The sequence below is a fragment of the Hyla sarda genome, chromosome 3 (assembly GCF_029499605.1).
Source record: "Hyla sarda isolate aHylSar1 chromosome 3, aHylSar1.hap1, whole genome shotgun sequence".
Lineage (NCBI taxonomy): Eukaryota > Metazoa > Chordata > Amphibia > Anura > Hylidae > Hyla > Hyla sarda.
In genome coordinates this window covers 384348595-384375332 of record NC_079191.1, presented here as the reverse complement: position 1 = coordinate 384375332, position 26738 = coordinate 384348595, and positions in this window count along the sequence as shown.

The window sequence follows — 26738 nt, the reverse complement described above, 5'->3', positions numbered from 1 at the left end:
AGAACAGACGGGGAGCGAGTCAGGTAGGGGAGCCGGGGTGCGCATCGCGAGCGGGCGCTACCCGCATCGCGAATCGCATCCCGGCCGGCAGCGGGATCGCAGCGCCCCGGGTCAGAGGACGTGACCGGAGCGCTGCAGCGGAGGGAGTGAAGCGAGCGCTCCGGGGAGGAGCGGGGACCCGGAGCGCTCGGCGTAACAGATATCAGCTGTACACAGGATCTGTACACCATAGAAGGGATTACAGTTACATCTAGGGACACACAATTACGTCTTTTCTGATCAGCGGCGTCCTCTTTCCTTTTCTTCTCTGTCCTGATCAGACCGCCATGTCGATCATTTCACATCTGTAGGACAAACATGTTAGACTCTGCATTTTTCCAGTGCCCTCCCCTAAAACTGTAATAATGCCCTCCTTGGTGTACTGCACAGTAAAAGGGCAAGTAGGTAGGTAGGTAACTAGGTAGTTAGATCAGGTAGCCAGATATGTAGGTAGGTGGCTAGCTAGGTAGTTGTAGTTTTTCACAATGCAAAACCACAACTCCCAGCATGCCCAGACAGCCAGGCATGCTGGAAGTTGTAGTTTTACATTGTGCATAGGCACTAAGTGCTGAACTACGCTGACATCACTGTGCCCGAAGCTTGGATCATAGCTCCGCCCATGCCCCAAACTGATTATTTGCATATTCACTAAAATAAAGATATCTCCAGAATGCAGTGACAGATCCAGACACAAAAGGTATCAAAAGGTAAATTTTTTCTGAATTCCAAATTCTCTAATTGGGAGAAAGTTATTCATGTCACATAAATTAGTTATTAATTCACATTTACAATATGTCTTATTTATGTTGGCATAATTTGTTAAATGTCCTTTTACTTTATTAGGACATTGTGGGGCTTAGAAGTTTGGCAGCAATTTTCAAAATTTTAGAGAGAATCTGATATTTTTATGGACTAGTTCAGTTCTAAAGTAGATTTAAGGGGCCTGTATGTTAGATACCCCCATAACTCACCGCATTATAAAAACTGCCTCCCGCAAAGTAGTCAAAATGACATTTGGGAAGGTTATTAACCCTTTAGGTGTATAAAATCAAAGTGGAAGTGGAATTTAAAAAATTCAATTTTTCTTGCAGATATATTATTTTACAAAAATGTTTTCTGTAACACAGCGGGTCCTGATAGAGAAATGCAACTCAAAAATGTATTCCCCTAATTCTGATGTATTTAGGAATGTCCCATATATGACCCTAGAGCGCTCCATGACACACACACAGAGTGTCACCCGTTGCTGAGATCTGTAACATTTTTATTTTTTCACAAGTTGTAGTTTTCAATTATACTATTTTGGAATACATCTGACTTTTTGATCACTTTATAAATTTTTTTAGTTAGGCAGGATTAACAAAAAGCAGTAATTTTAGCAAGATTATTTCTATCTCTTTTTTTGTGTTCAGCAAGCGGTATAAATGGAATATTAATTTGATTCTGCAGGTTTGTACGATTATGGCAATACCTCATTTTTGTACTTTATTTTATGGTTTATCATATTTATACTATAAAAACTTTTCTGAGAGACAATTTTTTTATTTTTATACTGAAAACATTGTGTGAGGGCACATTATTTTCATGATGAGTTGACGTTTCTAGTGTTACCATTTAGGGGTACATGCAACATTTTGATCACTTTTTATTTAAGTTTTACAGAATCCGCATTAACATAAAGCAATAAATTTGGCGAGTTTTTAAACTTTTTTTTACAGCGTACACCGTACAGGTTATATAATGTGATTGTTTTATTGCTTGGGTTATTACAGACAGGGTGATACCAAATATGTTTATATACATTTTTTTGGGGGGGGGGGGGGGGGCTAAAAAAAACATAATGGGGGAAAGGGAGATTGTGTTTATTCATTTTATTATTTATATTTATTGTTTACTTTACATTTATATATTTATAAAATTTTTCCCTTTATTTTGGCTTTTTTTTTTTTACTGTCCCACTAGGGGCCTTGACAGTTGTTACGCCGAGCGCTCCGGGTCCCCGCTCCTCCCCGCGCTCGCAGCATCCTCTCATTCGCAGCGCCCCGGTCAGACCTGCTGACCGGGTGCGCTGCAATATCTCTCCCAGCCGGGATGCGATTCGCGACGCGGGAGGCGCCCGCTAGCGATGCGCGTCTCGGCTCCCGTACCTGACCCGTTCCCCGTCTGTCTTGTCCCGGCGCGCGGCCCCGCTCATTAGGGCGCGCGCGCCGGGTCTCTGCAATTTAAAGGGCCACTGCGCCACTGATTGGTGCAGCAGGCCTAATCAGTGTTATCACCTGTGCACTCCCTACTTATACCTCACTTCCCCTGCACTCCCTCGCCGGATCTTGTTGCCATTGTGCCAGTGAAAGCGTTCCCTTGTGTGTTCCTAGCCTGTGTTCCAGACCTCCTGCCGTTGCCCCTGACTACGATCCTTGCTGCCTGCCCTGACCTTCTGCTACGTCCAACCTTGCTCTTGTCTACTCCCTTGTACCGCGCCTATCTTCAGCAGTCAGAGAGGTTGAGCCGTTGCTGGTGGATACGACCTGGTTGCTACTGCCGCTGCAAGACCATCCCGCTTTGCGGCGGGCTCTGGTGAATACCAGTAGCAACTTAGAACCGGTCCACCAACACGGTCCACGCCAATCCCTCTCTGGCACAGAGGATCCACCTCCAGCCAGCCGAATCGTGACAGTAGATCCGGCCATGGATCCCGCTGAAGTCCCGCTGCCAGTTGTCGCCGACCTCACCACGGTGGTCGCCCAGCAGTCGCAACAGATAGCGCAACAAGGCCACCAGCTATCTCAACTGACCGTGATGCTACAGCAGCTATTACCACAGCTCCAGCAAGCTTCTCCTCCGCCAGCTCCTGCACCTCCTCCGCAGCGAGTGGCCGCTTCCAGCCTTCGATTATCCTTGCCGGATAAATTTGATGGGGACTCTAAGTTTTGCCGTGGTTTCCTTTCGCAATGTTCCCTGCACTTGGAGATGATGTCGGACCAGTTTCCTACTGAAAGGTCTAAGGTGGCTTTCGTAGTCAGCCTTCTGTCTGGGAAAGCTCTGTCATGGGCCACACCGCTCTGGGACCGCAATGACCCTGTCATTGCCTCTGTACACTCCTTCTTCATGGAGATTCGAAGTGTCTTTGAGGAACCTGCCCGAGCCTCTTCTGCTGAGACTGCCCTGCTGAACCTGGTCCAGGGTAATTCTTCTGTTGGCGAGTACACCATCCAATTCCGTACTCTTGCCTCCGAGTTATCCTGGAATAATGAGGCCCTCTGCGCAACCTTTAAAAAAGGCCTATCCAGTAACATCAAAGATGTGCAGGCCGCACGAGAAATTCCTGCTAACCTGCATGAACTTATTCATCTTGCCACCCGCATTGACATGCGTTTTTCCGAAAGGCGTCAGGAGCTCCGCCAGGATATGGACTTTGTTCGCACGAGGCGGTTTCTCTCCCCGGCTCCTCTCTCCTCTGGTCCTCTGCAATCCGTTCCTGTGCCTCCCGCCATGGAGGCTATGCAAGTTGTCCGGTCTCGCTTGACACCTCAAGAGAGGACACGACGCCGCATGGAGAATCTTTGCCTGTACTGTGCCGGTACCGAACATTTCTTGAAGGATTGTCCTATCCGTCCTCCCCGCCAGGAAAGACATACGTTGACTCCGCACAAAGGTGAGACAGCTCTTGGTGTGAAATCTGCTTCTCCACGCCTTACTGTGCCTGTGCGGATATCTTCTTCTACCTTCTCCTTCTCTGCTATGGCCTTCTTGGATTCGGGATCTGCAGGAAATTTTATTTTGGCCTCTCTCATCAACAGGTTCAACATCCCGGTGACCAGTCTCGCCAGACCCCTCTACATCAATTCTGTTAACAATGAAAGATTGGACTGTACCGTGCGTTACCGCACGGAACCTCTCCTAATGTGCATCGGACCCCATCACGAAAAAATTGAATTTTTGGTCCTCTCTAACTGCACTTCCGAAATTCTTCTTGGATTACCGTGGCTTCAACGCCATTCCCCAACCCTTGATTGGTCCACAGGAGAAATCAAGAACTGGGGTACTTCTTGTCACAAGGACTGTCTTAAACCGGTTCCCAGTACTCACAGTCGTGACCCTGTGGTTCCCCCGGTATCTGGTCTTCCTAAGGCCTATCTGGACTATGCTGATGTTTTTTGCAAAAAGCAAGCAGAGACTTTGCCTCCTCACAGGCCTTATGACTGTCCTATTGACCTCCTCCCTGGTACTACTCCACCCCGGGGCAGAATCTATCCTCTGTCTGCTCCAGAAACCCAAGCCATGTCGGAGTACATCCAGGAGAATTTAAAAAAGGGGTTTATCCGCAAGTCCTCCTCTCCTGCCGGAGCTGGATTTTTTTTTGTGTCCAAAAAAGATGGCTCCCTACGCCCTTGCATTGATTACCGCGGACTTAATAAAATCACGGTAAAAAAACGCTACCCCTTACCCCTTATCTCGGAACTCTTTGATCGTCTAAAAGGCGCCCACATCTTTACCAAGCTGGACTTAAGAGGTGCTTATAATCTCATCCGCATCAGGGAGGGGGACGAATGGAAGACTGCATTTAACACCAGAGATGGACACTTTGAGTATCTGGTCATGCCCTTTGGCCTGTGCAACGCCCCTGCCGTCTTCCAAGACTTTGTTAATTAAATTTTTCGTGATCTCCTATATACCTGTGTTGTGGTTTAACTGGACGATATTCTGATTTTTTCTGCCAACTTAGAAGAACACCGCCAGCATGTCCGCACGGTTCTTCAGAGACTTCGGGACAATCAACTTTATGCCAAAATGGAAAAATGTCTTTTTGAATGTCAATCCCTTCCTTTCCTAGGATACTTGGTCTCTGGCCAGGGACTACAAATGGACCCAGATAAACTATCTGCCGTGTTAGATAGGCCACTCCCCTCCGGACTCCGTGCTATCCAACGTTTTTTGGGGTTTGCCAATTATTACAGACAATTCATTCCACACTTCTCCACTATTGTGGCCCCTATCGTGGCTCTAACCAAGAAAAATGCCAATCCTAAGTCCTGGTCTCCCCAAGCGGAAGACGCATTTAAACATCTCAAGTCTGCCTTTTCTTCTGCTCCCGTGCTCTCCAGACCTGACCCATCTAAACCCTTCCTATTGGAGGTAGATGCCTCCTCAGTGGGAACTGGAGCAGTTCTTCTACAAAAAAATTCTTCCGGGCATGCTGTTACTTGTGTTTTTTTTTTCTAGGACCTTCTCTCCGGCGGAGAGAAACTATTCCATTGGTGATCGAGAACTACTGGCCATTAAATTGGCGCTTGAGGAATGGAGGCACCTGCTGGAGGGATCAAAATATCCAGTTACTATATACACTGACCACAAGAATCTCTCCTATCTCCAGTCTGCCCAACGACTGAACCCTCGCCAGGCTAGGTGGTCGTTGTTCTTTGCCCGTTTTAACTTTGAAATCCATTTTTGCCCTGCTGACAAGAACATTAGGGCCGATGCCCTCTCTCGTTCTTCTGATGCCTCTGAAGTAGAAGCCTCTCCGCAACACATCATTCCTCCGGACTGTCTGATCTCCACTTCTCCAGCTTCCATCAGGCAAACTCCTCCAGGGAAGACCTTCGTTTCTCCACGCCAGCGGCCATGCGGGCATCAAAAAATCCTTTCAACTCATCTCTCGATTTTATTGGTGGCCGACTCTGGAGACTGATGTTGTTGATTTTGTGCGGGCCTGTACTGTCTGTGCCCGGGATAAGACTCCTCGCCAGAAGCCTGCTGGTCTCCTTCATCCTCTGCCTGTTCCTGAACAGCCTTGGTCACAGATTGGTATGGACTTTATTACGGACTTGCCCTCATCCCGTGGCAACACCGTTGTTTGGGTGGTCGTTGATCGATTCTCCAAGATGGCACATTTTATTCCTCTTCCTGGCCTTCCTTCAGCGCCTCAGTTGGCAAAGCAATTTTTTATTCACATTTTTCACCTTCACGGTTTGCCCACGCATATCGTCTCGGATAGAGGCGTCCAATTCGTGTCTAAATTCTGGAGGGCCCTCTGTAAACAGCTCAAGATCAAATTAAACTTCTCTTCTTCTTATCATCCCCAATCCAATGGGCAAGTAGAAATAATTAATCAGGTCCTGGGTGACTATTTACGGCATTTTGTTTCCTCCCGCCAGGATGACTGGGCAGATCTTCTACCATGGGCCGAATTCTCATACAACTTCAGAGTCTCCAAATCTTCTGCTAAATCCCCATTTTTCGTGGTGTACGGCCGTCACCCTCTTCCTCCCCTCCCTACTCCCTTGCCCTCTGGTTTGCCCGCTGTGGATGAAGTGACTCGTGATCTTTCCACCATATGGAAAGAGACCAAAAATTCTCTTTTACAGGCTTCATCCCGGATGAAAAAAATTTGCCGATAAAAAAAGAAGAACTCCCCCCATTTTTGCTCCCGGAGACAAGGTATGGCTCTCCGCTAAGTATGTCCGCTTTCGTGTCCCCAGTTACAAACTGGGACCACGCTATCTTGGTCCTTTTAAAATTTTGTGCCAGATTAACCCTGTCTCTTACAAACTCCTTCTTCCTCCTTCACTCCGTATTCCGAATGCCTTCCATGTTTCTCTCCTTAAACCACTCATCCTTAACCGCTTCTCTCCCAAAGTTGTTTCTCCTACTCCTGTTTCCGGTTCGTCTGACGTCTTCTCTGTGAAGGAGATTCTAGCCTCCAAGATTGTCAGAGGTAAATAATTTTTTTGGGTGGATTGGGAGAACTGTGGCTCAGAGGAGAGATCTTGGGAACCTGAGGACAACATCCTAGACAAAAGTCTTATCCTCAGGTTCTCAGGCTCTAAGAAGAGGGGGAGACCCAAGGGGGGGGTACTGTTACGCCGAGCGCTCCGGGTCCCCGCTCCTCCCCGGAGCGATCACAGCATCCTCTCATTTGCAGCGCCCCAGTCCGACCTGCTGACCGGGTGTGCTGCAATATCTCTCCCAGCCGGGATGCGATTCGCGACGCGGGAGGTGCCCGCTCGCGATGCGCGTCTCGGCTCCCGTACCTGACCCGTTCCCCGTCTGTCTTGTCCCGGCGCGCGGCCCCGCTCCTTAGGGCGCGCGCGCGCCGGGTCTCTGCAATTTAAAGGGCCACTGCCCCACTGATTGGCACAGCAGGCCTAATCAGTGTTATCACCTGTGCACTCCCTACTTATACCTCACTTCCCCTGCACTTCCTCGCCGGATCTTGTTGCCATTGTGCCAGTGAAAGCGTTCCTTTGTGTGTTCCTAGCCTGTGTTCCAGACCTCCTGCCGTTGTCCCTGACTACGATCCTTGCTGCCTGCCCTGACCTTCTGCTACGTCCGACCTTGCTCTTGTCTACTCCCTTGTACCGCGCCTATCTTCAGCAGTCAGAGAGGTTGAGCCGTTGCTGGTGGATACGACCTGGTTGCTACTGCCGCTGCAAGACCATCCCGCTTTGCGGCGGGCTCTGGTGAATACCAGTAGCAACTTAGAACCGGTCCACCAACACGGTCCACGCCAATCCCTCTCTGGCACAGAGGATCCACCTCCAGCCAGCCGAATCGTGACAACAGTTATAATACACTGCAGTACTGATCTATTCTGCAGTGTATTATGCCTGACAGTGAACACTGACAGCTTTCAGTGTTTCACTGACATGCATAGTAGATCAGACTCTGCCTAGGGCAAAGCCTAATCAGCTTCCGTAGCCAGGTAACCAGGGGCCGTTCAGAGGTCTCTGGTTGCTATGGCTACCAATGAGACCCAATCGCATTGGAGAACAGAGGAAGCTCCCTCACTCTGTCACCGGCGATTGGTGCTGCGGTGATATTGATCACAGCACTAAAGGGGTTAACTGTCAGGATCGCAGCTCCGCTCCTGAAAGTTGGGATGGGTGCCCGGCCATATGCCATTGCCAGCTCCTGCCGCCGATCGCCGCCCGCATACCCACGGCGCCGTGATCGTGTATAGACGTATATATATATACGGCCATTTGCATTAAGTCAGCGGAAAAATAGACGTATATATATATATATGGAGGTATAGGTGGCAGCAGAGTTTCCCCACAGTAGGTACAGGCAGCAGAGTTCCCCCACAGTAGGTACAGGTGGCAGAATTTCCCCCACAGTAGGTATAGGCGGCAGCAAAGTTCCCCCACAGTAGGTATAGGTGGCAGGAGAGTTACCCCACAGTAGGTATAGGCAGCAGAGTTCCCCCACCGTAGGTATAGGCGGCAGCAGAGTTCCCCACAGAAGGTACAGGCGGCAGTAGAGTTCCCCCACAGTAGGTAGAGGCGGCAGCAGAGTTACCCCACAGTAGGTAGAGGCGGCAGCAGAGTTACCCCACAGTAGGTACAGGTGGCAGCAGTTCCCTTACAGTAGGTACAGGTGGCAGCAGTTCCCTTACAGTAGGTATAGACGGCAGCAGAGTTTCTCCGCAGTAGGTATAGGCAGCAGAGTTCTCCTCCAGTAGGTATAGGTAGCAGCAGAGTTCCCCCACAGTAGGTATAGGCAGCAGATATCCCCTCAGTAGGTATAGGCAGCAGCGACCCCCACAGCAGGTACAGGCAGCAGAGCCCCTCCCTCCCCTCTCCAGGATGGAAACAAAAAAAGAATTCTGCTCACCTGATTAAGTCCCCCCGTGGGGGCGGATGTCACATCTCCTCTCTGTGTAGGCTGCAGATGTGGCTCACATAGAGAGTATGCTTTCTACTGTATGTGCATGAGCCGAACATACAGTAGAAGGCAGTGCTGTCTGTCTGGAGATCCTGGATCCTCTGCAGCAACAGTGGAGGCGGACCCTTTACCCGGCCGGGCTCTTGGACTAAGTTCGGACTGGCTAATCAGTCAAGCCCCTGGGGGGGGGGGGGTAATACCATTATCGGTCCCCCACCATCGTTAATTCCTGGGGGGATTAGCCCCCCCGGTTCCTACGCCCCTGTTTATGACCTTATTAGAGGGGGAGGGGGCACAACAGAGGCATAGCTAAAGGCTCACTGGCCCTGGTACAAAAGCAGAGCTTGGGCCCCCCTAACTCAAACTTCTTAGCACTGGGTCCAACCAATAGGTATACATCTGAGGTTTACCTATGACAGCTCATACATAGGATCCTATGTTAAAAAATATAATACTGCACTATATACTTTGTTTTCTGAGATCCATTTAAATGGAAAACTTAGAGGTCTGCACTGTCCCATTTAGCAAACACAGATGTAGACATCCTGAACAGAGACTAAGATGACACATGTTTGGCCTCTATCAAGTAAATGGGGGTCTATAGATCCATAAAATGTATGTGCCAGGATCTATTTCTGTGCTTATGCAAAATTAATTTGCAGCAGATATAAAATTTGTTCATAGGGGTCTATCAGCTGGGACCCCTGCCAATCCCCAGTTCAGTGGTAAGAAATGTTCGGCAGCCCATAGAGAATTAATGGAGCATTGGCCATGCAGGCACATTTGCAGTGTGTATATATACTAATCCCTGTGTGTCCTCTTTGTTTTGCCCTGTTGCCCTTGGTAAAGATCATGTTGAAGGAGTACTGTGCCAAAAAACTATTTATCCCCTATCCCCTAGGGGATTAGTGTCTGATCGTGGGGGGTCTTATCGGTCGGACCTCCTGTGATCAGACACTCATCCCCTATCCCCCGTTCTCCTGCACTGCGCCATGCTTTCCCCATGAATGGAGTGGTGTCAACCCCTGCACTAAGTGATATAAAGCCAGGTAAGCTAATGCCTTTTGGTAATTTTATTGCTGAAGCTGGTCTGATCGACCTGTGGTGGGTTAGGAACCCTACTGGCAGGCAGTATTCCTGTTGCTTGTCAACTTATTCCTCTCTATCTAGGATTGACCTAGCTTTGGGGAATGGTCTGATGCTGTCGTATATAAACAATATTGTATATCAGACACAAGCTCTTTCCGACCATTCTCCCATGCGGGTTAACATAAAATTTGCTGAGGATACAGTAGGAAGGCCAATGTGGAAATTAAATCCATTTTGGTTAAATACCATGGAAGATACTGATAAAATAAAAGCCTCCATTATTGAATTTTTTAAATTAAATGACTACTGCAACAAAGCAAATGGTGTGGGATACCATGAAGGCTTCCCTTAGGGGTACCTTCATCAAAGCTATAGTAAATGAGAAACGTAAGGCATTCCAAAAAACAGATGTTCTATATGACAATGTAAGGAGTGCTGAGCAGGGACTTATTGGGGATCCGGATAATTGGAATGGGGAGATGTTGGAAAAGGCTCAGAGACAGCTTAGAATTCATCTAATGGAACTTGCCAATAATAAAAGAATGGCGAATCAACAAACTAATTATGCCGAGGGGGAGTGTGCGGGACGTATTCTGGCTAATGTAGTAAAAGCACAAGATCCATTATCTTATATATCATCCATTAGAGACAAAAATGGGATAGTGGTGAGCGACAGGGTAGAAGTATCAAAGGTTTTTGTGGAATTTTATTCCTCATTATATCAGTCGTCCAAGGTACTTCTGCCTAATGATATGCTAGATTTTCTAAAACAAATTAAACTCCCGCAACTCTCTGCAGTAGCAAATGATTTTTTGGAAGGTGAGTTGACGTTAGCGGAGTTAGAATACGCAGTCAGTATTTCAACAAATAGCAAGGCACCCGGCAGCGATGGCCTCCCCATAGAAGTCTATAGAAAATTTGGGAAGATTTTACTCCCCAAGCTTATGGATGTGTACAATCAGTCTTTTAGGGATGGCAGCCTACCTACATCTATGAAAGAGGCAATAATAGTGGTCATCCCAAAGAAGGGTAAGGATCCTTTAGATCCTTCCTCATACAGGCCAATATCCTTGCTGACCAGTGATATAAAACTTTTGGCTGAGGTTTTGGCAATACGGTTAAACATAATTATAATAAACTTGATCCATGAGGACCAGAAGGGATTTATCTCAACCAGATCCGCCGCAATAAATATTAGGAGACTGTTTTTGAGTTTGCAGGTCCCTCCGGACTCCCCCAAAGACAGGGCCATATTCTCCTTGGATGCCCAGAAAGCATTCGACTCGGTTGGGCGACTCTGGAGGCTATGGGGTTTGGCCCAAGATTTATAGCATGGATAAAAATGCTGTATAAAGATCCGGTCGCGCGTATTCGGGTAAATGGACATATTTCAGATAGGTTTCTGCTGCATTGGGGAACAAGGCAGGGATGCCCGCTGTCCCCCCTATTGTTTGCTATAAGTATGGAACCATTGGCGGAATATATTCGGAATGCATCGCAAATTTCAGGCTTCCAATATGGGGAATACTGTAATAAAATTTCATTATACGCCGATGATACTTTGCTTTTTTTAAGCGATATGGGGCCATCACTTAAAGCTACTGTTGAAATATTAACCCATTTTGGAAGCTTTTCTGGCATTAATATAAATTGGGATAAATCATATTTACTACCCATAGATTGACAGATCCAGCATGTACAGATTGACGACACATTAATAATTAATTGTACAAAACAGATAAAGTACTTAGGGATAGAAGTATCCCCAATAATTCAGAATTATGACAAATTAAATATACTTCCATTACTAAATTCTTTTAAAAAGAAAAGTATGGCATGGGGTAAACTAAGTCTCTCACCGGTTGGAAGAATAAACCTTATAAAAATGGTCTGGATGCCACAACTACTGTATGTTCTGCATAATTCCCCGGTGTGGCTGGCCTTCTCCCTGTTTCAGAGAATTAATACACAATTTCGTGACTTGATTTGGAACGGGAGAAGGCCTAAATTAAAGTTGGATTACTTGCAGAGGGGGAAAACAGACGGGGGGATGGCATTGCCAAACCCGTGGTTATATTTCTTGGGTGCGCAAAGTCAACATATCAGAGGATGGGGCATTATAGGTGAATCCAATTGTAATATGCGCATTATGATGCGAACCCTCTCTGCAAGTCATCTTACTTTGGCATTGAAAAGAGGAGATTTCAAAACGAAAAAACAGGCATTTCTCCCAACTTTTAATTTAATTCATAAAACTTGGCAAAAAATCTAACAAATAAGGGGGGTGAGTGGATGTAATGAATATACACCCATTTGGGAGAATCGGGACCTCCCCGAATTTTATAAACTGGTGGGATTTGAAAATTGGGCAAGGTCAGGAATAGCAAAGTTAAAAGATGTTATTAGAGATGGCACGATTCGCACTTTTGAGGAACTGCAGGTGGATTTCAGGTTGTCTAGCAGGGCATTCTTTCAATATCTCCAACTGTCCCATGCGGTGGCTGCGCAGAAAAGGCAATTACCATTTATTATAACTAAAGACACAGTACTTGATAATATATTAATGGAAAAAAAACAAAAGGGGTTTATCTCAAAGATATACAATTTATTAATAATACAAATCCAATTAAAACAGGTGGTGCCGGCCTTCTGTAGATGGCAAGAGGAGGAGAATGTCCTGCCTGACCAATGGGAATCCATCCTTAAGAGAGTGCCGATTCAGGCATTAGGGGAGAGGGCAAGGTTAACACAATTATACCCCTGGTACCCAAAACGTGTATCCTGGGATATATGGATAGCCTTAATCTCCCAAATGAATCTAAAATAGCTATCGGTCGAGTTCTGTATAATGCTAGGAAATTAATAGCGCAGGAATGGAAAAATACAAAGCCCCCCACTTTAGAACAGCTTGTTAAGAAAATGGAAAAAGTGGTGGCATGGGAAAAGGCGATCTATTATAAGAGAGGACAAGTAAATACGTTTTTCCTTATATGGAAGAGGTGGCTAGATAGAACTTAGATGCTAAATGTTATGTGGAAGTGGCTTTGTTTTTGTTGTGTTTTTTTTTTTCTTTCTTCCTCTTTTCTGGGGGCTTAATATTAATATGGATTCTGGTTGAATTCAAATCTATGTTTGAGTACACCTTAAGATATATGTTTTATTCTATGTTTTATTCTATGTATATATATCATATGGGAACTTGTAAGAAAATTGAGTATTTTGTATGAAACAGATGAACAAATAAAGCTTTAAAAAAATAAAAAATAAATATAAAAGGGGTGTCCGACACGCCCCCTCCATGCATCTCTATGAGAGAGCGTCTCCGGCTCTCCCATAGAGATACATTGGGGGTGGGGTGGGGTGGGGGGGGTTGTGTTGACCACTGCTTAGGAGATTGCGGGCTATTCCAGCAGTCGGACCTCCCACTATCAGGTACTTATCCTCTATCCAGGATAGAATGTTTTTCAGCAAAGTACTCCTTTAAGGTCCATCCTTTTGTCAACTGACCCTGTCCCCGAATATCCTGAACATCCCTACAAAGTCAGAACCTGCATGGATACAGTTTATTATTATCCCCACCTTCCCGATCGCTGTATACACAGTGCTCAGTGAGTGTTCTCTACATTGTCCATCATATTTCCCTCCCCCCGATTCTTTTATTGCCCGGTCTAAGTTACATACATTTTAAATGGTTAAAAAAGGACCAATCAATGAATATAATAATAATAATAAACCTCATATGAATCCACAGTTTTGAGTATTTATTATTTCTTGCTTATATAGAGCATATGATAACTAAACAAGCATTAAGATGACTTCTCAGGTGTATTTAAGATGGAAGCTTGTTGTAGCGGTATTTTCCCTCCTTTTTCTTGGCGAACAGGTCTACAAGTTTGTCAAACGGAATCTTGTTGCCATGTTTCTTGCAAAAATTTTGCGGAAAACGGAAAATGAGGCAAAAGCAGATTGCTACCACTACAAGTACAACTAGTAGCCAAGTTTTAAGAGCAGAAATGATGTCATCAAGCCAATCCGTCTTGGGGGCATGAGCTCGGTTCCTATCTTTCTCGCGGAAGAGCCTCTTTTGAAGGTTTTCGGCACCATTGATGTCCGGCTGGGTCAGGGCTGTCAGGTCTTCATAAGAGGAGGTATTCCCTTCCACTGGTGGCTCTAGGGCGTTATCCATCAGAGGATTTTCTTCATTCTGGGGGATCGGTCTTCCCTCCACATGCCCACCTAAGAGGAGGCAGAGCACGATGAAGAAGCATGGGGTCACCATGCTGGTCAGGGACTTGCTGTCCCAAAGATCAGGTTTGTAGACTGCAGGTGCAGAAGTGGATTCGACTGGAGTCAAATACAAGAAAATGCTGTACACTGTGTCTCAAAGAGGCAGCGCACAACTGAACAGTGCACTTCCATGTAGCTAATACCTGCTGCTTGTGACATCACTTGGATATTACCAGACAGAAGTATCAAATTATCCAGGAGAATATTTTACTGATGGCAAATTTGTCTAAAGGAGAAAAAAAAATTAGGCCTCATACACTGTAGGTGATTGCTGGGTGCAGGGTGGGTAAAGGAAATGTCTATTGAAAGCAAAAAAAAATTGTCTTACAAATTGTATCACTGTCGGTTGTCCATGCATACTGGGCAGGGTCACTGTCAGGGGGGTACAGCCAGTTACCCAGTAAGGGGCCAGCTGCACCAGGGACATGCACAGACATTTTGGGGGGGCAGGCGCTCAAGTAAAAAATGAGCACTATCATAATTTTTTAAAAATGTTTGTAAAACAACAGTGCACTGTCTGGTGAAAATGCCAGTTTATCTTTAAAAATATCTCCAAAGTGATAGTAAATCACTGCTGGTTAGCTCAGGGGGCTGTTCGGGATGTCCGCGGCAAAATCGCAGCATCCTGAACAACTGAAGGACACGAGGAGGGTCTCTTACCTTGCTTCCTGGTGTCCGATCGCCGAATGACTGCTCAGTGTCTGAGATCTAGGCACGAGCAGTCAAACGGCAGAATCATTGATCACTGGTTTCCTATGAGAAACCATTGATCAATGGAAAAGATCAGTGTGTGCAGTGTTATAGCCCCATATGGGAGCTATAACACTGCAAAAAAAAGTGAAAAAAAAAGTTAATATAGATCTTGACAATGACAATTTTAAACGTATACATTTTCCTGCATGTAGTTATGATTGTTTTCAGAAGTACGACAAAATCAAGCCTATATAAGTAGGGTATCATTTTAATCGTATGGACCTACAGAATAAAGAAAATGTGTCATTTTTACCAAAAAATTTACTGCGTAGAAACAGAAGCCCCCAAAAGTTACAAAATGGCGTTTTTTTTCCCAATTTTGTCTCACAATGATTTTTTTCCCATTTCGCTGTAGATTTTTGTGATGTCATTACAAAGTAGAATTGGTGGCGCAAAAACTGAGCCATCATATGGATTTTTAGGTGAGAAATTGAAAGAGTTATGATTTTTTTTAAGGTAAGAAGGAAAAAATGAAAGTGCAAAAACGGAAAAACCCCAGGTCCTTAAGGGGTTAAAATTATCCTCTACTGACCCTATAACGCTTTTATTTTTCTGTATATGGGGATGTATGAGGGATGATTTTTTTGGCTGTGATCTGTAGTTTTTATCGGAACCATTTTTGTTTTGATGGAACGTTTTGATAAACATCTGTGGAGGAAATTCCACCATGTGCACAGTGCAGCACAATCCTACTGAAATGAATGGGACTGTGCTGCAGCTGAATGTCTGTAAGGAATAATCCGTCATTATCCCATTTGGACATTCCTCTGTGTAAACATGGCCTTAGAGAGTTGAGGGCGTAGGGGAAGATTTATCATGACTAGGGGATATTATAGCTGCTATGACCCCCACCAGTTCATCTATCATTTAACACCTTTCCCTTAATCTTAACTTATTCCCTCCGATAAATGACATAAGACATGTGTTGGTTAAACAAAGGCCACAGCAGCCCATTTATTAAATAACATAAATAATCAATTACAACATTGTAAACCGATGTATGAACATCATACATAACAATATAACCTGTCCTAACATTAGGATGTCTATTAGCACAGGAGAAGAACCTGAGGGGCACCGTTACCAGACCAAAAGGTGATGGGATCTTCACTTGCTCCTAGCCGTAGCTCATCTGCACAGGAGCACCATTTTGTGAAGCCCAGCAACCTGAATTCCACCTTCGGGCTGGGAACCGCTCCCAGCCCACCTCCACACCATCCAACATACCATGCCCATCCACTGGTGCCTCCCCAGATTCCTCTCCTGACCCCGCCACAACGGGGACAAGTGACCCCTTACTTGCCCCCGTTCCTCCACAGCCTCAATGCCCTCTCCACCGTCTCCTTCAACTCAAGAAGCCAAAGATCCATACCCATCACATTAAGATGAATACCATCGGAGGCAACAAAATCCGCACCCCCCTCCTCCAAATACCGGTGCCGCGCCACCCATTTCTGGCCACAAACTTACTCACCGCCTTATTAACCTTAATCCTCGCCTTGTTGATCGCCACCACAGACCGAGCCTGCCTCCATTTCTGCCTGGCAACCATCTCGGACCACACCAGGACCAAATCCGGGAAAGAGGACCACAAACGCAACAGGTCCAGTTTAATATCCCTGATTAAGTCCCGAGACCTGCGCACCCCCAAATCATTCCCACCTAAATGGACAACTAGGACATCTGGGGACCGGTCTAGCTGAACAAAGAACTGGACCCTGGACAACAGTTCTGACCACCTCATGCCCCCCTTTCCCAACCAGCAAACCTGGGCCACTGAACCGTCCAATCCCAACTGTCTGCCCGCCAGCCGAACCCCCGCCCGTACTGCCCCACGCGTCACATAGGAATGGCCGACAATCCAGACAAGCCCAGCCGCACCACCTGAAACGACAAAAGAAAAGAATACAGTACAACCCACAAGCGCAAACACACGTACATTACAACAAATGAGGACGAACGTACAGCCTATACCTCTCAGATTCCCACCTCCCAATCCGCTTAACCATCTCCGGTCCCAGGCCCCACCGAGATGCCTCGGTCGCCGCACCTATCCGGAAGGAATGAGAACTGTATTCCTCCGTCACGTATCCCGCCGCACGCAAACACTTACAGAAAACCCCCGCAAACTGAAAACGAGACAAAAAAAACCCCCGTCAGCATGGACCAGCAACGGCCCCGCAACCCCCACCCGCAAAGCCAAAAACGCGGAGTAACAAGCCACCGGGCATATCTCCGAACCCCCCAGTCGCGCCAAACGCACCACCGCCCCCGACCTATCTGATCCGTCTTCGACCGCCGAACGCGGCACTGCAAAACCCCTTCCACCAAAACCACATCCGAAAAAAGAAGCCCCCCGGCCAGACAACGACTAGGAGACACCAACTCCGATATACGAAAAGCCCCGAAAAACGCCAACGCAAAAGCCAAACGGAACAAACATTGCTCATATACCGAAAAACACACCCCTGCCAATAAAGAACCCAAGCGCAACAACAAAGAAAACGTCACCGGTTTGCGCAAATCCCTAGAACTAGCCCTCTTACGAAACCCCCGCACCGCCTGCCGCACCAGAAAAGACTTCGTCCCATCCGGCACTCCCCTGACCTTGAACCAGAAAGCCAGAGCCGCCATCCGGCGACCCAGACCCGACGGGGACACCCGTTCACAAAAAGCCCTGCCCACATAAAATAAAAGGGCCGCCTCCCATTCCGAAGGGGCGCCTGCAATGGAAAGCTGCCGAAGCAATAGCTCCCAATCTGCCCACCACCGACTATAGGACTCCCACGTTGACCTGGCCACAGACCGCCCCACAAGGCCCATCGCCACAGCTAAACCAGCCTCCACAGCCACTCCGGACAAGGGATCCCCCGCTCCTCGGCCTCCGGTGCCAACTCCCGAAACCGGTCCCACTGCAAACGAGAGAGAGCATCAGCGACTGAGTTAATCACCCCCGGCACATGCAAAGCGACAACATGCAAATTAAGCTCCAAACCCCGTAGCACCAGGTGACGCAGCAGTGTAACCACCGGCGGAGAATTCGCCATCTGGTTATTGATGGCCTGTACCACCCCCATGTTATCGCAATGAAAGCAAACCTTCCTATTGCGAAACAAGTCCCCCCTCACCTCCAGCGCCACCCCCCAGACCTCCGGCCACTGACCCACGCACCATTGACCCTGCAAATAGACCCCAAAACCGCAACCGCCCGCCGCGTCGGTAAACAACTCCAAATCCCAATTAGAAACCGGGCATCCCATCACCACCGACCGTTGTACCTGCCCAAAAACTCCTGCCAAACCCGCAAATCCGCCCTCAAGTCTACCGACAACCGTACATAGTGAGTAGGCCGCGAAACCCCCGCAGTAGCCGCCGCCAGCCGCCGGCAAAAAGCCCTCCCCATAGGCAAGATCCTGCAGGCAAAATTGAGACGACCCAGTAGTGAGACGACCCAGTAGTGCATGCCCTATCGACTTCCCCCTTCAGCTCACTCAGCTTCTCATCAGGCAGCCGACACTCCATCGGCACAGTATCAATAATGATACCCAGAAACTTAACAGCCATAGACGGGCCCTCTGTCTTGTCTGGCGCCAACGGGACGCCAAACCACGTTGCGACCCGCTCCATCTCCTGCAGCAGTACCGCACAGACCCTAGACCCAGCCGGGCCCAAAAAAAGAAAATCGTCCAAGTAGTGCAACCCCGAGTCCAACTGGGACTCCCGCCGCACCACCCACTCTAAAAACGAACTTAACTTTTCAGAAAATGCACACGAGATGAAAGAAACTTGCCAGGCTCCTTTTTGGGCACCAGGCCCAAAGGTGACACACGCAATCCCTCAATAGGAGGGCCACCAAAGGGGCCAGCCATCCTCCCCAGCTCCACCTCGCGCAAAAGCTTCTCTTCCACAAGCTCCGGACGGGTCCGTGCTGAAACCAAATTCCGCACCAGACCCCCCGAACCCGCCGACCCGGAAAAAGGGATCCGAAAACCCTCCGCAAAACCCAGGCGCAACAGCTCCACCGCCTCCCTATTTGGGCAAAGCGCGAGGAAAGGCAACATCCTTTCCACCCACACCGGCGTCACCCCTCTTCTGGTCAGCCTCTCCCTGCTTACCCTTCCCCCGCCGAAAACAGCGTGACAAACTGTGTCCCCCACCCCCGCAACAGGAGCATTCGGGCTTGAACCGGCAATCCGCCCCGAACTTGCAGCTCCCTTCGTTAAATTGCCAACAAACCCCACGCCCAGCCCCCCCGGACCGCCCTGACCCCAAACCCGAACCCCCGACACCGTCCCGAAAGGACTGCGGCTCGGTCCCGCTACGAGGAGCCGCCATCAGCCGCATCCACAAACCGATATCCTTATGCTCCCCAACGCAGATCCGGACGCACCGCCATGCGTTGCCGGAACTGCTCATCGTACCGAAGCCACGCCGTGCCCCCATAAACCCGATACGCCTCCCCCACCGCATCCATGTAGCAGAAGAGACCGGAACAGGACTCCGGCACCTTCTCACCCACAACGCTAGCCAGAATGGCGAAGGCCTGAAGCCAATTGGAGAACGTCCGCGGTATCAGTCGATACCGCCGACGCTCTTCCTCTTCCACTTTCTCCAACCGCTTTGACTCGTCCAGCCGGACCCTGTCCAAGTTGAACTTATCCAGCGGCAGGAGCGAAAAAATGTCGACATACTCCTGCTTCCAAATTTTTTCCCTGACCTCCGCCTTGAGATGAGCGCCCAACGGGCCCCCAAAACAAACATAAATCTCCCCCCTAGCCGCATCCGCAAGCCGCACCCCTCCCCCAGAGCCCGACGCCGCCACCACCGGGGCCCCCACCGACGTGCCCGACCCAGTCCCCCCAACCGGGCCTAACACCCCAGCACCCCCCCAGCCTGCTGCACCCCCCCATCCCCCCAAACAGGTACCGGAGACACCTGGGAACCCCCCGCCCCCAGACCACTCCCCTGCAGCAAAGCATGCAAGCCATTAAAAAACAATTGGAAATCGCCCCCCCCCCCCCAAAACCCCCCAGATTGGAGACAGTGGTAGATTCACCTGACCTCACCGGCTCGGAACCAGCGGCCGTAACTCCAGAAGAAGGGCGACTCCGGATATCACGAGTTGCAGGCACATCGACCAAGGAGAGGACCGGGGAGACCCCGTCCGACGACTCCGCAGCAGCAGAAGGCGCCCCACCAGCGGCGTGGACGGAGAGTGGCGGCGACCGGACCCCGCTGACGCCAACCCCCGTTACAACCCCGGAGGGGAGCAGGGGACAAGACAGCGGGTCCAGGGTCTCCGTGGAAGCTCCAGCCATAGTGTTATGTGGTAGTTTATATGTATAACATAGTGACGATATTGATGTACTGTAATAGGCAGGTTCCCTGGGTGGGGTTCCCTTGTTGAGGGGGCTCACCCTGTTTTGTGCTTTGGCTGCTTTAGGCCTGTTTTAAATGTTTTTAATAATCTTGTCTGTCTTTTTTTGATTCATGTATTAATAAAGAGTACATTTTGATATTTATGCGTGTGCGCTGTTTTGCGTGTTTCTTTTTCTCTCTGGAAACTGTATTACATTTGATACGTATAGCAGCACCCCTCTTCTAATTGATGTTGCTGAGCCCGCTCACATTGTAGTGGCTGGACCCCGTCCGACGACTCCGCAGCAGCAGAAGGCGCCCCACAAGCGGCGTGGACGGACAGTGGCGGCAACCGGACCCCGCTGACGCCAACACCCGCTACAACCCCGGAGGGGAGCAGGGGACAAGACAGCGGGTCCAGGGTCTCCGTGGAAGCTCCAGCCAGCAGCAGCAGATCATCTTCACTGACCTCACTGAGATCAGCCTCGATCTCGTCTCCTCCCAGAAGCACCGCCCCCCTGCCGGCAGCAGCAGCAGGGGACACTGCAGAACCAGCCCTCCTGCTCCCCCTGGAAGAGGAAGCAGAGGGCGCAGCATGAATCACGGCCCGGGTTGCAACCAGGCCTGCAGGAGTCTGCCCCCCCGACTGAGGGGCAGAGGAAGCAGCAGCTCCGGATCTCCGCCGGGCCCGCCCTCCAGAGCGGGCCGCACCTTGCGCCGGTCCCTCACCGAGGCCCTGGGAAGCGCCGACAGCACGCCCCGCACCGCTCCTCACAACAGGCCGACCGAGGGGTGCCTGCCCGGACCGCCCCCCCGCCCGATGCTCCGGACCCACGGCAGGAAGCGGCCGGAGAAGGACTCACCCGTCGGCGCCTGGGAATGGGGGAAACAGCAGGTGACAGGCGCTCCGGCAGGCGAGAGCGCCGGCCGCTAGAACGGGGCCCGGACTACCCCGCCGAAAGCACCGGAGAGGCGGTGAGGGATGGGAGCGCGTCCCCCAGCCACTGGGAGCCGCACCGGAGGACCTCATCCCGCACGCGCCGCAGAATCGCTTCCATATCCGCCATGGCACAGGTAGGGACACTTCTTCAGCCATGCAGATTGTGGCCCCCGCACAAAATCCCCTATCCTATATACCCTCCTTAACTCCTCCCCACTCCCTCACTAAAAGCCCGCGCTTCCCTAGCTCCCTTCTCTAACCTCCTCTCTTTTAACCCCTACCTGCCCGCATAATACCCCTGTCATGGGGCCCCTCCGTTCCCATTCTGTCCCCTCCAGGGCTTTCTAAACCTGTTGACAGGCAAAGTTGACCAGTTGCCCATAGCAACCAATCAGATGGCTTCTTTAATTTTTCACAGGCCTTGTTGAGAATGAAAGAAGCGATCTGATTGGTTGCTATGGGCAACATTGCCTGTCCACAGGTTTTGATAAATCTCCCTCATAGAGCAGTGTTTCCCAACCAGGGTGCCTCCAGCTGTGGCAAACTACAACTCCCAGCATTCCCGGACAGCCTTTGTCTGGGCATGCTGGGAGTTGTAGTTTTGCCACAAATGTAGTCACCCTGGTTGGGAAACACAGACATAGAGCATGTGAGGGTGTGAGGGCATGGAGGCTGAGGACAAGGGACAATATGGAGGCTTAGGAGGAAAGATGACATAGAGGCACCATCCATTGTGCCTCCAGCTGTTGCAAAACTACAACTCCAAGCATGCTTAGTCAGGCAAAGGCATGCTGGGAGTTGTAGTTTGGAACAGGCGGAGGCACACTGCTAAGGAAACACTGGCATGGACGATATGGAGGCTGAGGAGGGAGGACAGAGGCTATTGGGGATGGTAGAACATGGAGGCTTTACCAAGGAATGTACTTACCACCTGAAGCCTCAGCAATGAGATCCCACCCATCCCCCACTGTGTAGTGCTGTGGTGACCTCTAGCTCCATGTATCAGGAGGAGGAGTCAGTCCAGCAGAGGGGGAGGAGCCAGCCCAGCAGAGGGGGAGGAGCCAGCCCAGCAGAGGGGGAGGGGCCAGCCCAGCAGAGGGGGAGGGGCCAGCCCAGCAGTGGAGCAGGATTTCTGAGCTCAGGCAAGTGCCTGACAAGTTGTTAGGGCACCAGAGAGCAGAGGAATTAGCTGGGCCATTTTGACCCTATGTGTGCACGTCCCTGAGCTGCACACCCCCTGCAGCAGCTGCAGATTAGAAGCAGAAGACCGCTGTTTAAGCAACAGTCTCTTGCTTCTTTACGTACATTATGCAATTAGCGTACATAATGTATGTACAGATCACAGTAGTCTCTGGCTTGTGTACATACATTACACAATTAAAGAGTACCAATCATGATCTAAACTCTCACTAATCCCCCCCCCCCATCTGTCCCTGACTCTCACTGACACTATTACTGTGTTTCTTTTCATTTTGTTGTCTTCTTGGTTGCTCATTCAGCCGTCGTAGTGTGAGGAAGGAAGGCTGGCAGCTCTGAATCTTCTGCTCTCTGTTTTACAATTGCACATGCAGAGAGAAGAAAGATCGAAGCTCAAATAGTAAAATGAATGAGGGCATGCAGTAAGGCAGAGTCAGGAGTAGGCCCTGCTGTGCTATGAGCACAGTGCTGGCTCCTGCCTGTCTGATTGACAGGCAGGGAGCAGCGCTGAGCTTGTCTGTGTCCCGGCTGCAGTCTGAGATTTCGGACTCCAGCATGAGTCGGAAATCTGTAAAAAAGGCTTGCGGCCAGGACTGGTAGGTAGTCCCCTAGTGGTCATTCTTTCAAAGTGTAAAATTAAATAGAAAGAAGCATATTTTTTAATAACATGCAATAGGAAAGTTATTTTGCTTACATTAATCTATAATATATCAAAGTTTTTTTTTGATGAAAGTTACCCTTTAACACACAGGTCGTGTGATGACGTCATTTCATCACACAACTTGCCAGAAAAGTCCCTGAGGATCCTGAGAGCCCGGCATCAATGCAGGATCAGCGGAAAGATGCGTGGGATTTTTTTATTTTATTTTTTATAAGACCTATCCTGGGGCACTAGCTACATGGGGACACTATCTTCTGACGGCATGACCTACCTGGGGGCACTATATATGGGGACACTATCTACATGGGGCACAACCTACATGGAAACATTACCTACCTGGGGACACAACCTACACAGGGGCACTATCTACTGGAGGCGTTACTTACCTGGGGCACTAAATTCTCAGGGCACTACCTACTGAGGGCATTAACTACCTGGGGGCACTACCTACTGGGGGCATTACCTACTACCTAACTAATGGGGGCACTACCTACAGATTTTAGTTTTTTTGGTGACATATTGTAATTTATATAAGTGGTGCATATTTGCTGGCATACAGCTCACGTACAGCATTTTTTGTGAAAAACTGGAAAATTTCTGGTGTTTTTTTATAATTTTTTTATGGTGTTCACTGTGCAGTAAAGGTGATGTTATATTTTTTCTGTGGGCCGGTACGATTATGGCGATACCCATTTTATATAGCTTTTTATGTTCTTTTTCTTTTTCTAAGCAAAATAATAAAATATAATTTTCCTTTTTTGTGCTATCATTTTCCGACAGCTGTAACTTTTATTTTTCGTCCAACGCCATTGGTTGAGGGCTTATTTTTTGCAGGACAAGTTGTACTATTTGTACCAAATTGGAAAATTTGGCGTTTTTTTTTTTTTTACGGCATTCACTGTGCGGGATAATTTATTTTATAGCTTTATAGTACAAGCCATTACGGACGTGACAATACCTATTATGTATATGATTTGGGGTTTCTTTTTTTATGATAATACAGAGCTTTTATTGGGAAAGGGGCATTTATTTAATTTTTCTACACTTTATACTTTTATTGAAGATCTTTTTATTATTTTATTTTTCACTTTTTACAGGTTATACTATGCTGTAATATATTTTTAGTGCAGCACAGTATAACCTGATGAGCTGCACACACCACAGCCTGTGGCTGGATCTCACAGGCTCCTGTAGCTGGCAGACAGGAGGCCATCAGCTGACCTCCTGCTGCTATAGCCAGTGGCGCCGCCGTTGGTGAACAGGGGGAGCACCCTCCCCATGTCAACACCATAGATGCCGTGATCAGGATTGATCACGGCATCTATGGGGTTAATTCTGCCGGGACCGACGTGATCGTGGCTCCAGCAGCTATCTCCTGAGCTGCTTGCGGCAGAGCAGGAGATCAGCATACGTCCCAGCGCTCTATTGCGTTGACTGCTGGGACGTATGCATACGTTCTATAGCGGGAAGGTGTTAAAGGAAATCTTTCACTACATTCACCCACACTAACCAGCAGTACTGGCTGGTAGTGCGCGTGACACTGATTAAAATGATACCTTTTGTATCCTGATCTGTCACTTCTTTCAGAAGATATCTTTATTTTAGTGAATATGCAAATGTGCAGTCAGAGGCATGGGTGGAGCTATGATCCCGGCCTTGGGCACCGTGACGTCAGCGCTCGGCCTGTGCAGTAGGCACTAAGACAGAGCAGTGAATGAAGTGAATATTAATCACTGGTAGAGAAGGATCTGGGTGTACTTGTAGATCACAGACTACAGAAAGAATGCCCTGGAAGGGAAAGCATTGGACTGTAGGGGCACATGACAGGGGGATTAGGCAGCGAGGAAAGGGTTAATGGGTTAGAGCGGGAGTTTTAAGGAGGAAAGGGAGGAGCTAGGTATAGGGGTCATAAGTAGGTAGGCAGGAAGTTAGGGCCAGTCGGGACACGAGGAGGAACGTGAGCCCGCCCACCCGCCCTTATTGATTGTCGCGGCAGCGGTGGCAGGAGAGAGACCTGGAGGTACAAGTGGATGGCATGGAGGTGATGGGATACAGTGTGGAGGTGGGCTGGGAGCGGTCCCAGCCCGATGGAATATTCTGCAAGGGAACATGGGTTCCCAGGATGGTTGGGGGGCCTCACAAAATGGTGCTCCTGTGCAGGCGCTAACGGCTAGGAGCTAGTGAGGCCCCATTCTAGCTTGGGCTCGGTAACAGTGCCTTCAGGTCCTCCTCCTGTATTAGCGACATGTTAATTGGTTAACTTATGTTAAGAATGTTTTATTCAATGTTATGTATGATGTTCATACAAGGTTGCCTTACAATGTTTTATTGTTATTTATGGTTTGATATTTAATAAAGGGGCTGCTGTGGCCTAGTTACCACCAACACTGTGTCTGTCATGTTTAAGGTAAGGGATTCTGCGTTAAAAAGGGGGGTTTTGGGGGGTTGGTGGATGGTAGGCCTTAGCAGCTATAATATCCCCTAGTCATAGCATGCAATGTCAGGCTGCTGCTTCCAAAGCCGGCAGGATATTGTCATGTATAAAAAGAGGCATGGACTCAAGGGACAGGGACATAATACTCCCCCTTTATAAAGCATTGGTACGGCCTCACCTGGAATATGCTGTTCAGTTTTGGGCACCTGTCCATAAAAGGGACACTGTGGAGTTGGAAAGGGTGCAGAGACACGCGACTAAACTAATATGGGGCATGGAACATCTTAGCTATGAGGAGCGATTAAAGGAGTTACAATTGTTTAGTCTTGAGAAGAGACGTTTAAGGGGGGATATGATAAACGTATATAAGTATATTAATGGCCCATACAAAAAATATGGAGAAAAACTGTTCCAGGTTAAACCCCCCCCAAAGGACGAGGGGGCACTTCCTCCATCTGGAGAAGAAAAGGTTTAGTCTAAAGGGGCGACACGCCTTCTTTACCATGAGAACTGTGAATTTATGGAACAGTCTACCTCAGGAACTGGTCACAGCAGGAACAATTAACAGCTTTAAAACAGGATTAGATACATTCCTGGAACAAAATAACATTAATGCTTATGAAGAAATATAAAATCCCATCCCTTCCCCAATATCGCACCACACCCCTACCCCTTAATTCCCTGGTTGAACTTGATGGACATATGTCTTTTTTCGACCGAACTAACTATGTAACTATGTAATAAGCACTAACATCACTGTGCCTGAGACTGGGATCTTTGCTCCGCCCATGCCCCAGACTGGCCATTTGCATATTCACTAAAATAAAGATATTTCTGGAAAGCAGCGATGGATCTGGACACAAAAGTTGTAACCAGTATCACCTGTATTACCAGCCAGTACTGCTGGTTAGTGTGGGTGAATGTAGTGACAGATTTCTTTTAATGTCCCCCAGGTAGGTAGTCATGCCCCCTGTAGGTAAATTCAACAAGCAAGTGCCCCTTTTATTAGAAACCCCATGTAGGTAGTAGGTAGCCCCCCTATTAGTTTGCCCCATATTAGCTAGGCAGCAAAATAATAGATAGTACCCCACATTCGGTAGGCAGCAAAGTTCCTCCACAGTAGCTATAGGCGGCAGCAGAGTACCCCACAGTAGGTACAGGCAGCAGTAGAGTTCCCCCACAGTAGGCACAGATGGCAACAATTCCCCCACAGTAGGTATAGGCAGCAGAGTTCCCAATTCCCCCACAGTAGGTATAGGCAGCAGAGTTTCCCCACAGCAGCTATAGGTGGCAGCAGAATTCCCCTACAGAAAGTATAG